Genomic DNA, 12,235 nt, shown 5'->3' on the forward strand with positions numbered 1-12,235 from the left:
ACAATTACAAATATCAGATTTCAATGCAAAAAATAATTCACAAATCCTCCTAATAAGGAAGGCATTTGTGTTCAAATATGCTTATATTTCTGAATGATTCCTAAATTAAGTCATGTTGAAATGCCTGTAATCAGGGATATGGTGGTGAGATAATAAAATCCTATGAAGTCTACCTTAACAGAAGAACCTTAAAAATATGTATCACGTAATCTCAGCACTTTGGGAGGCTGAGGTGGGTGGATCAACTGAGGTCAGGAGTTCGAATGCAGTCTGGCCAACATGATGAAACCCTGTCTCTACTAAAAACACAAAAAATTAGCTGGGCATGGTGGCAGGTGCCTATAATTCCAGCTACTCAGGAGGCTGAGGCAGGAGAATTGCTTGAACCCAGGAGGTGGAGGTTGCAGTGAGCTGAGATCGCACCATTGCACTCCAACCAGGTAACAAGAGTGAAACACCGTCTCAAAAAGAAAAAAAAATGTATCACAAATATTTTTTGTTCAATTTACATGTTAAATAAACTATTAAAATGAACTTTATTCTCTATGCTAATTTAGTGTCCAGGATTTTTCCACATTGTTGTTAATTCTTTTGGGTTTCCCTAGTTATGTCATGTACTCACATAATTTCATTCCCCTCAGTCAATACTGTAGTTTCTGTTCTATTAATCTTTAAAAATATCAATGATATGGCTTGGCTCTGTGTCCCTAGCCAAATCTCATCTTGAATTGTACTCCCACAATTCCCATGTGTTGTGGGAGGGACCTGGTGGGAGATAACGTGAATCATGGGGGTGGTTTCCCCCATACTTTTCTCATGGTAGTGAGTAAGTCTTGCGAGACCTGATAGTTTTATCAGCAGTTTCTGCTTTTGCATCTTCTTCATTTTCTCTTGCTGTCACCTTGGAAGAAGTGCCTTTCACCTCCCTCCATGATTATGAGGTCTCCCCAGCCATGACTTGTTGAATGGCTTTGACAAAAATGTCGACAGTGATATAAACAATAAGGTCTAGGCTGAGGTGGTCTCCGATGGAGATGAGGAACTTGGGAACTGGAGCAAAGGTGACTCTTGTTATGTTTTAGCAAAGAGACTGACAGTATTTTGCCCCTGTCCTGGAGATTTGTACAACTTTGAACTTGAGAGAGATGATTTAGTGTATTTGGTGGAAGAAATTTCTAAGCAGCAAAGCATTCAGAATGTGACTTGGGTGCTGTTAAAAGCATTCAGTTTCAAAAGGGAAACAGAGCATAAAAGTTCCGAAAATTTGCAGCCTAACAATGCTGTAGAAAAGAAAAATCCATTTTCTGAGGAGAAATTCAAGTCAGCTACAGAAATTTGTATAGGTAGCAAGGAGTTTAGTGTTAATCCCCAAGACCATGGGAAAAATGTCTACAGGGCATGTCAGAGGCCTTCATGGCAGCCCCTCCCATCACAGGCCTGGAGGCCCAGGAGGAAAAAGTAGTTTCATGGGTCAGGCCCAGGGTCCCCATGCTGTATGCAGCCTAGGTACTTAGTTCCCTGTGTCCTAGCTGCTCCAGCCATGGCTGAAAGGGGCCAATGTGGAACTCAGGCTGTGGCTTCAGAATGTGGAAGTCCCAAGCCATGGCAGCTTCACCATGGTGTTGAACCTACAGGTGCATAGAAGTCAAGAATTGAGGTTTGGAAACCTTCACCTAGATTTCAGAAGAGGTATGGAAATGCCTGGATGCCCAGACAAAAATTTGCTGCAGGAGTGAGTGGGGGCCCTCATGCAGAGCTTATGCTAGGACAATGCAGAAGGGAAATGTGGGGTCAGAGCCCCTACACAGAGTCCCTACTGGGGCACAGCCTAGTGGAGCTGTGAGGAGAAGGCCACGCTCCTCCAGACCCCAGAATGGTAGATCCACCTACAGCTTGCACCGTGCACCTGGAAAAGCCACAGACACTCAATGCCAGCCTGTGAAAGCAGCCACGAGGAAGGCTGCACCCTGCAAAGCCACAGAGGCAGAGCTGCTGAAAACCAGGGGAACCCACATCTTGCATCAGCATGACCTGGGTGTGAGACATGGAGTCTAAGGAGATCATTTTGGAACTTTAAAATTTGACTACCCCACTGGATTTCAAACTCACACAGGGCCTGTAACCTCTTTGTTTTGGCCAATGTCTCCCATTTGGAACAGCTGTATTTACCCAATACCTGTACCCCCATTGTATCTAGGAAGTAACTAGCTTGCTTTTGATTTTAAAAGCTCATAGGTGGAAGTGACTTGCCTTGTCTCTGATGAAACTTTGGCCTGTGGACTTTTGGGTTAATGCAGAAATGAGTAAAGACTTTGGGGGACTGTTGGGAAGGCATAATTGGTTTTGAAGTGTGAGGGCATGAGATTTGGAGGGGCCAGGGGTGGAATGATATGGTTTGGCTCTGTGTCTCCACTCAAATCTCATCTTGAATTGTACTCCCATAATTCCTGTGTGTTGTGGGATGGACCCAGTGGGAGATCATTTGAATCATGCAAGCTGCTTTCCCCATACTGTTCTTACGGTAGTGAATAAGTCTCTCGAGATCTGATGGTTTTATCAGGAGTTTCTGCTTTTGCATCGTTCTCATTTTCTCTTACTGCCACTATGTAAGAAGTGCCTTTCATCTCCCTCCATGATTATGAGGCCTTCCCAGCAATGTGGAAATGTAAGTCCAATTAAACCTCTTTTTCTTCCCAGTCTTTAATATGTCTTTATCAGCAGCATGAAAATGAACTAATACAATCAGTTAAAGAGCCAAATCCTGATGTTTCAAAACTTTATTTCAGAGTGTCTTCTGTGCGTACTATGACTTCAGCTGCTAATATATGAGCTCTTACAGGGTAATGTTTAAATTGAGGATGAAATTTATTTTACTAGGTTTTTCTCTTATAAAAAGAGAAAAGATGTACAAGCATCTTTTTACATTTTAATTATTTAGCTAGAAGGAAAAGGAGTTAATTATTTAACTAGAAGGAAAAGTAAAGTAATGAAAATAAACCTTTACTTTTTCACTTTTTTCTAAAAGTGAAAAAATCTCAATTTAGTAATTAAAATTTTTTTTTACAAATAAAATTATAAGTAGGTCACTTAGGTGTGAAAATTAATAATAGCATAAAACTCCATGAAAGAGTCCAAAAGAAGAAAAATGTTGAAGTTGTGTTAGATTTTAATTAAAAGATGACATTTGGAAAATAATAGTGATTGTACATATTATTTTACAAATTGCAAATCATAACAAAAATTTACATGTGCCTATGTATATTGAATTTAGTTTTATTAAATAGAAATTGAATTAATTTGTATATTTCCAAGTGCATGAACCAGTTGATAGGTACATAATTATAGCTATGGACAGTTACTAATTTTACAAAGGATATTGGTAATTTTGAAATTGAAAAATCTTTAAACACCTGAAGATAAAATAATCTGTATTGAAGCAGAGTGACTCTCCTCGAATGTTAAATTTAGTCTCTGACATTATTCTTGCACACATTTCAAAACACTAAGAATATTCAAACAGGTAATACTTTCCATGTGACAAGTATATTGTTCAAGTAAGCTAAATATTAACACTGCAATTAAAATATACTAAAAAGGATAGTATATCCAAGAAAAACATAGAAGGGTTTTTTCCCCCCTTTTCATATTTTTTCTTATTTAAAAAATATTGACTCCAATGGACTCCTTTGGTTGGGACAAAAATAGCCCTTAACTTATATAAAAATGTTAAAAGTATATATAAATAATTGACAACATGAATGAGGTAGACATATTTGTCTTATCATTTAGGGTATACAGATACATTTTACTTTTTTTTTTCTTTTTTCCTGAGACAGGGTCTGACTCTGTCACCAGGCTGAAGTGCAGTGGTACAATCATGGCTCACTACAGCCTTGAACTCTTATACTCAAGGGATCCTCCTGCCTCAGACTCCTGATTATCAGGGACTACACAGGCAGGTACGACCATGCTAACTCACTTTTTAAATTTTTTTCTAAAGACGAGGTATTACTATGTTGCTGAGGCTGGTCTTGAACTCTTGGACTCATGAAATTCTCATGCCCTGGCCTTCCAAAGTACTTGGATTATAGGTGTGAGCCAATGTTCCCTGCCAGATTTCCTGATACTATTAAATTATGCATATCATGATGAAATTTTAATAATAAACTACTGGAAGGTATTTATTCTGATGATTGCCCTTCTTTTGTTTTTTCTTTTTTCTTTCTTTGAGAGAGTCTCACTCTGTTGCCCAGGCTGAAGGGCAGTGGTATGAACAGAACTCACTGCAGACTCAAACTCCTGGGCTCAAGCAATCCTCTTACCCTATCGCCCCAATTATCTGGGAGTAAATATATGCTCCACCATGCCTGGAACATTTTTTAGAATTTTTGTAAAGATGAGGTCTTGTTATATATTACATAGGCTGGTCTTGAACGGCACCTCAAGTTATGTTCCCACAATGACCTCTTAAAATGCTGAGATTATAGGTGTGAGCCACCACACCTGGCAGATTGTCCTTCTTTATAGCCACAAATATGATTAGCAGAAAAGTTCCATTACTTATGTCTTCATTTATAAAATGTGTTATTTTAGAACTGTAAAAAGTGTTCAAATTCAAAATGTAGCTACTTTGAAGATGGCAGTAATAAAAAGAGGTTTTTTATATCATTGACTTTCTGTCTTCCTGTGATCTTCTCTTTCCTTCCCTTTAGAATATTTTTCTTGAAACAGTAGTTTACACTTGCAGTTTCCAGTTTTATGCTCCTACTTGCTCTTGAACCCACTTTAGTCATTTAGCATCCACTAAAACTATTTTTGTCCTTCACTCTGCCTAAAACATTTACCTTAACACTGGTTGTAATAGATACCTTAAAACTGGTTGTAACAGATAATGTCAAGTACTCAATGATCTCCTTTCAATTCTCTATCATGTGCTGAACACAACTCCTGGACTTCAATGGGGTCTTAGATTTTTTCTATCCTGTAACCGTACTCCTCTTACCACACATTCCCATTTTCCTTCAATCCGCCTTAGATAACATGATTAATTATTTCAATTTTTCCTTTCAATATATGTCCAACTTTCTATCTTTTCTCTAGCTTGCCCTTAGCTGTTTAAAAAAGTAACAAATCCTGTAATATGCCTTGGCTGTGTCCCCACCCATATATCATCTTGAATTGTAGCTCTCCTAATCCCCACATGTCATGGAAGACACCTGGTGGGAGTTAATTTAATCATGTGGTGGGTTTTTTCCGTGCTGTTCTTGTGATAGTGAGTTCTCACGAGATCTGTTGGTTTTATAAGGGACTTTCCCCCACTTTGTCATGCATTTCTCCTTGCTGCCACCACGTGAAGAAGGACATGTTTGCTTCCCTGTCTGCCATAATCGTAAGTTTCTTGAGGCCTACCCAACCTTGCTGAACTGTGAGTCAATTAAACATATTTTCTTTATAAATTTCACAGTCTCAGGTATGTCTTTATTAGCAGCATGAGAACAGATTAATGCAGTAAATTTCTACCTGTAGAGTGGGATACTGCTCTAACGATACCCCAAATCTGGAAGCACCTTTGGAACTGGGTAACGGGCAGAGGTTGGAACAGTTTGGAGGGCTCAGAAAAAGACAGGGAAATGTGGGAAAGTTTGGAGCTTCCTAGAGCCTTGGAGGACATAGAAAACAGGAAGATGTGGGAAAGTTTGGAACTTCTTAGAGACTTCCTGAATGGCTTTGACCAAAATGCTCATAGTGATCTGAACAATGAAGCCCAGACTAAGGTGGTCTCTGATGGAGATAAGGAACTTATTGGGAACCGGAGCAAAGGTGACTTTTGTTTTGCTTTAGCAAAGAGACTGGTGGCATTTTGCTCCTGTCCTAGGAATCTGTGGAACTTTGAACTTGAGACAGATGATTTAGGGTATCTGGCAAAAGAAATTTCTTTTTTAAATTTTTTTATTACACTTTAAGTTCTAGGGTACATGTGCACAACGTGCAGATTTGTTACATATGTATATATGTGCCATGTTGGTGTACTGCACCATTAACTCGTCATTAGGTATATCTCCTAATGCTATCCCTCCCTGCTCTCGCCACCCCACAACAGGCCCTGGTGTGTGATGTTCCCCATCCTGTGTCCAAGCATTCTCATTGTTCAGTTCCCACCTATGAGTGAGAACATGCGGTGTTTGGTTTTCTGTCCTTGCAATAGTTTGCTCAGAATGATGGTTTCCAACCCAAATGTCCATCAATGATAGACTAGATTAAGAAAATGTGGCACACATACACCACATAATACTATGCAGTCATAAAAAAGAACGAGTTCATGTCCTTTGTAGGGACATGGATGAAGAAGGCAGAAGAAATTTCTAAGCAGCAAGGCATTCAAGAGGAAGCAGAGCACAAAAATTTGGAACATTTGTAGCCTGACGATGCAATAGAAAAGAAAAACTCATTATTTGGGAAGAAATTCAAGCCTCCTCCAGAAATTTGCATAAGTAACAAGGAGTCAAATGTTAATCACCAAGACAATGGAAAAAATGTCTCCAGGGCATGTCAAAGACCTTCACAGCTGCACCTCCCATCACAGGCCCAGAAGCCTAGAAGGGGAAAATTGTTTCCTGGACCAGGTCTATATCCCCCCTGCTTTGTGCAGCCAAGGGACATGGTAACCTGCATCACAGCTTCTCTAGCCATGGCTTAAAGGGGCCAAGGTACAGCTCAGGCTGTGGCTTCAGAGGGTGCATATACTTACAAGGGAAAAAAATCAGAACTGAATAACACAAGTAGGTAGACTTTAAAGAGGAAATTGAGCCAAATATTTGTGCCAGAAACCATTCTTGTCAAGCTCATCAATTCTCTGTCCTTGTCTGACTTAACCTACTATAATAAAGTTAATCATTATTTCTATGACCCAATTTCTCTTCCTTGATAGAAAAGTATTTGCTTCTAACACTCCTTCTTGGCTTCTAACACTGCTCCTTCTTCTCAGTCTACTACTTGGCTAATTCATAAGTATCTCTCTGACCTTTGAACTTTGGAGTGTCCCTAAGATGACACCTTGTACTGCGTTTCCGCCCTATTTCCAGTCATTACCAAGGCTCTCATGCAATTCCATGGCTTTGAATGCCATCTCTTCACTGATATCTTTCAGTTGTATATATCTAGCCCACTTTAGCTCTAACCTCCAGATTTATATATCCTACCTCTTAACTGAGTTGGGAGGCAAATGGAGCTTTTTTATTTACCTTTACTGAAACATTTTTCTATCAGAGCATATCCTCTATCAGTTGATCCCAAACTTTCTTCTAAGTTTTCAGACTCAAACTTTTTTTTCTAATAGCATATCCATTTCATCAACAAATCCTGATATTTCCAATTTCAAAATAAGCAAGTCTCTTAACTCAGTCTCTTTCCACCATCTCTAACTGCAAACTTCTTGTGATGAGCCGCTACCGTCTTTCACAAGATTGAAGCAAGAGACTATTTGTGGATTCCATGCATCTTCCTTTAGTCACTTTCTTTCAGTTCTCAACACAATGCTCACAGTGTTTCAGGTAGAGCTAAATCCGATTGTATCATGCTCTGCTTGCTCAATACCTACAAATGGCTTCCCTTGTAACTATTATTGATAATCAGCGTGGTGTGATGTTACATACAGTTTGACTTCATTTTTGATATTTGACTGCTGTCAAACTTCAATCCCCACTCCTCCTTCTTACCCACTTTTTCCACATTTAGGCAGGTGGATAAGACACATATTCTCTCTCTGGCACCAGCAAAAAGTTAAAACCATGCAAGCACCACTTTCAAGTGCACAGGAACACTTGCCCCAGTCTCACACCTTAATCACTACAAAACCCGAGGCAGTTGTTTTTTCCTCCTACAAGCCATTTTCAAACCCCATTGGGAATATTCCCTGCTCTCCCCAAAAAACTATACTATGTGAACAATGAGTTCATACGTGTTTACTGTATGTGTGTGTGTAATCATTAGTTTAATATCTGAACCAAAATTTAAGTACAACACCTATCCCTCCTAGATGTGTAACTATAACAGCTATTCACACATTATTTCTCTGATCTCATTTCTTATTGCTGTAGACTTCATTCATGTAACTGCAATCCATTAGAATTCTCACTCCCCATATGTTACACTAAGGTTATTTGCACATGTTTTCCAGTCTGTCCAGGACTTTATTTCCCTTGATATTTGCATGGCTCATTCTCTTATATTTAAAATCACTTTCTGAGGCAAGGTTTCCTTAACAAAGCTTTATGTTCCATAGAACTTACTAACATCTAACATAACTAACACTCTACTTACTCAGTTTATGTATTGTTTATACATTCTATGTGGGTAGACATTTATCTATTTTGTGCACTGCTTTTTTTATAACTCATACGATAGTACATTCTACATAAAATAGATGCTAATCAATGCTGGTTGGATGAATACAATTATACTTGTAGAAAGATATATTCATTCAAAATTAATACATATTATATAATTTTCACAAAAAGACAAAAATACCACAACTTTACAGAAATATTTTTAACTTTCCTAATAATGAAATATACATGAAAAACAGGTTTTAAAAAACTTTGTTGATCAAAGAAGAAAAATTAATAACAAATAAAAGCCTAAATTCCATTATAATTCAATGAAATAAATGTTCTTGTATATTACTAGTGGAACAGTATGTTAAAATGATTATTTTGAAAAAGCAATTCAGAAATATGCCAATAAATTATAAAATTCCTCATGAACTTTGAAAAATAATTTTAATTTAAAATGTCTATTATTGGAAATAAAATTATTGAAATAAAAACATGGAAAAATTCTATCATATTGTTATTTAAATAGCAAATATGATAAAGACACAGCTCAAGAAACAGAAGATCACAATTTCCATAAGGTCACAGAACTGGTCAATTTTGATGAAAAGATTCAAAGTTTTGTCTTAGTAGATTAAAAAAAAAAAACAGAAATGAATTATCTGTAGCCATGGATAGTGTTTATAAAAAAATTTAAAATATAAAGTGTTTAAATAATATTTAAATAATATATGTTTTATTTTAATTAAGTAAATGTTAAAAGCCACTTTACATTATATCCTTCTCTTTTTTGCCAAGGTAATTATGTTGAACAACAACAAAAAGAGATACTAAAGTTTTTAAAAGCAACATATTGTCCTAAAAATGGTAACATAACATATTGAGTGCTTACTCTATTAGGCGCAGTGCTAAATATTTTTAATGAATTATTTAATTGTATTCTCAAATGTCTGCCAAATTATAAAAGCTCCAACTTAGTCATTTTTATTATCCTCTTTATTGTTATCAATATTATTATTACAATCGGTCATATCCATTACACTAACCTTATGCATATATTTAAGAAGATCAGAAAAGACATTACTAGTAAATAAAGGATTTAAAAATTAAGTATCAGATACATTCAAAATGTCTCACGTCCTTTGTAGGGACATGGATGAAGCTGGAAACCATCATTCTCAGAAAACTATCGCAAGAACAGAAAACCAAACACCGCATGTTCTCACTCATAGGTGGGAACTGAACAATGAGAACACTTGGACACAGGAAGAGGAACATCACACCCTGGGACCTGTAGTGGGGTAGGGGGAGCGGGGAGGGATAGCATTAGTGGATATACCTAATGTAAATGACAAGTTAATGGGTACAGCACACCAACATGGCACATATATATATATATGTAAGAAACCTGCACGTTGTGCACATGTACCCTAGAACTTAAAGTATAATAAAAAATTTAAAAAAAAAATCAGGGAGAAAAAAAATAATGTTTGGAATTGAAAATAATTGTTTGTAATAATGTTTATCAAACTCATAATGTTATTGTAAGTGGATTGGTATTTTTTAATCAATTTCAGAAAAACAATAAAATGTTCTAAACCCTAGAAAATAGAAGATTATGTAAAAATTAATTTTTAGAAAAATCACAGAACAAAACTATAATCCTTTCATGGGGGCTGACGTATTAGAAAAATAAAACTTTGAAAATCTGCAACTTTTCAGTATTAAAAATAAACTTAAATATAATATATATTTATAATGAATGTAAGGCATGGCTTTTTCTGGCACAAATATTTGGCTCAATTTACTCTTTAAAGTCTACCTACTTGTGTTATTCAGTTCTGATTTTTTCCCTTGTAAGTATATACATGCTCCTGAGCCAGTGATAAGATGTTTTTCTACATTGAAACGTATTATTTCCTGTTATTGTTATTTCTGTTGATATTCTCTCCTCTTGAAATCAATAGTATACTTATGATTTTGCCACAAAAATACACATATCTACATTTAGTCTTTCCAAAACACACTAACAGAGAGATACAAAATATTTATCTTTCAGTAAGTGTTGTTAAAATACTGTCATGTCAGCTACTCCTCTATTTAGCTCTTACATTTCAATAGTATTTATTGAAGAATACAGAAAGTTTCTGATAAATCTCCAAAATACCAAGCTTTGCTGGAAGACTTTTATACTGATTGTTGGATTACTGCCAAATTTCAAGTAGTATAGGGCATCTTTAACAATAATGGTACTCTAGTAGCCAATAGTTCATTTTATTACTTGGAGTTGCCATCTGTTCTAATTTCTCTAGGGCAGACGTTTGACAGTGAGAGTCATTAAAGGTATTTCAATATTAAGAGAAAATCTACTAAAAGACATAGAATTATTTTCAAAATAGACTACTCAAGTATAATCTAAATATTGTATAAATATGATTTTTTCGTCTGCAAAAGCAAATAAAGTATTTGTAAGCATGGTAGTAATCTTGACTGTATCTTATAAATAATATCAAAAAATGCAAAAATTGCACTATCATTTGCTGAAGGGCAAAATTACATGTACTTGTATGCAATTCCTTTTAAATAATCAAATAAAGTGTACAGGGAAATCATCAGCATGCCTTCCCTTATGACTATTATTGATAACCAATGTGGTCTGATGTTATATATAGTTTGACTTCATTTTTGATGTTTGACTGCTGACAAACTTCAATCCCCACTCCTCCTTCTTACCCACTTGTTCCACATTTAACACTTTTAAGTGTTAAAAATTAAAAAAAAAAATACTTTCAGTATTTAAATTCAATAGCTATGTGCCCAAATGTTAAATCCTCGGGATATAAACATTAAATTATATATCTCTTCCTAAAGGGATATGTAAATTTTCACACACACACACATACATACACACACACACACACACTGATAGTTTCAAATGGCAAGGAGAAAAAGTATGAGGCAGCTGAACTGAATAAAATTTGTCCAAGAATTTCAAAAATTAAAACCAATAATAATCTATGGATCAAAGCAGCTTTCTGAACTACAAAAATGGACAAAAACAAAAGGAAACAAGCACCTAAAATCATAATAAAATTCCTGAAAACTAAAGACAGACTTTAAAGTGAGGGAAATATACCCTCACTTTAAAGAAGTAAAACAAGACTTAGAGCTGACTTTCAAGCATATGTAATCAAGGAAATTAAATCAATTGTAGAAAGAGTTACATCAAAAAATATACCAAAAGGATTGTTTTTCAGAGTCAATGAAAATAATATCAGATGGATGGAGAATAATTCTGTCGTTAATGCAGAGCACAGAAAGCTGTGTGTATGTGAAATTCGATCTAAAACAATGTTGATTGTTGAAAATAATTATTGTGATATTTGAAATATATGAAAACATTTTCAAGACATGAAAAACGACATGTAAGATTTAAAATACATAAAACTAAATTTTACGATAACAACAAAAGGCAGAAGACAAAAATATGTACAAGTTTCTTTTACAGTTTAGAGACTACAAAGGTTCTAGGTGAATGTTAATTCAAGTATTGATACTTTAATTAACATATAATAATAAAGATCAGCATTATATTTAATGTAGCAAATAATAAACATATGTATTAAAATAATTTAAAAGGGAAAACACTAAATATTAGCAAATGTCATTTCATTATTAAAAGATAGCAGAAAAAATAAGAAACTAGGAACAGATAATATAAATGAAAAGCAAATCTGAAAGGTTCAATTTAAAGAAAAATATACCTATAATTACATTAAAAATAAAGTGGATTAAATATTCTAGCAACAAACACATATTTATACAATAATTTAACAGAACAACACTGAACTACTTGTAAGATACATCAAATATAAGAATACATAAATGTTGATTACTAAAAGATG

The sequence above is a fragment of the Macaca nemestrina genome, chromosome 7, assembly GCF_043159975.1.
Source record: "Macaca nemestrina isolate mMacNem1 chromosome 7, mMacNem.hap1, whole genome shotgun sequence".
Lineage (NCBI taxonomy): Eukaryota > Metazoa > Chordata > Mammalia > Primates > Cercopithecidae > Macaca > Macaca nemestrina.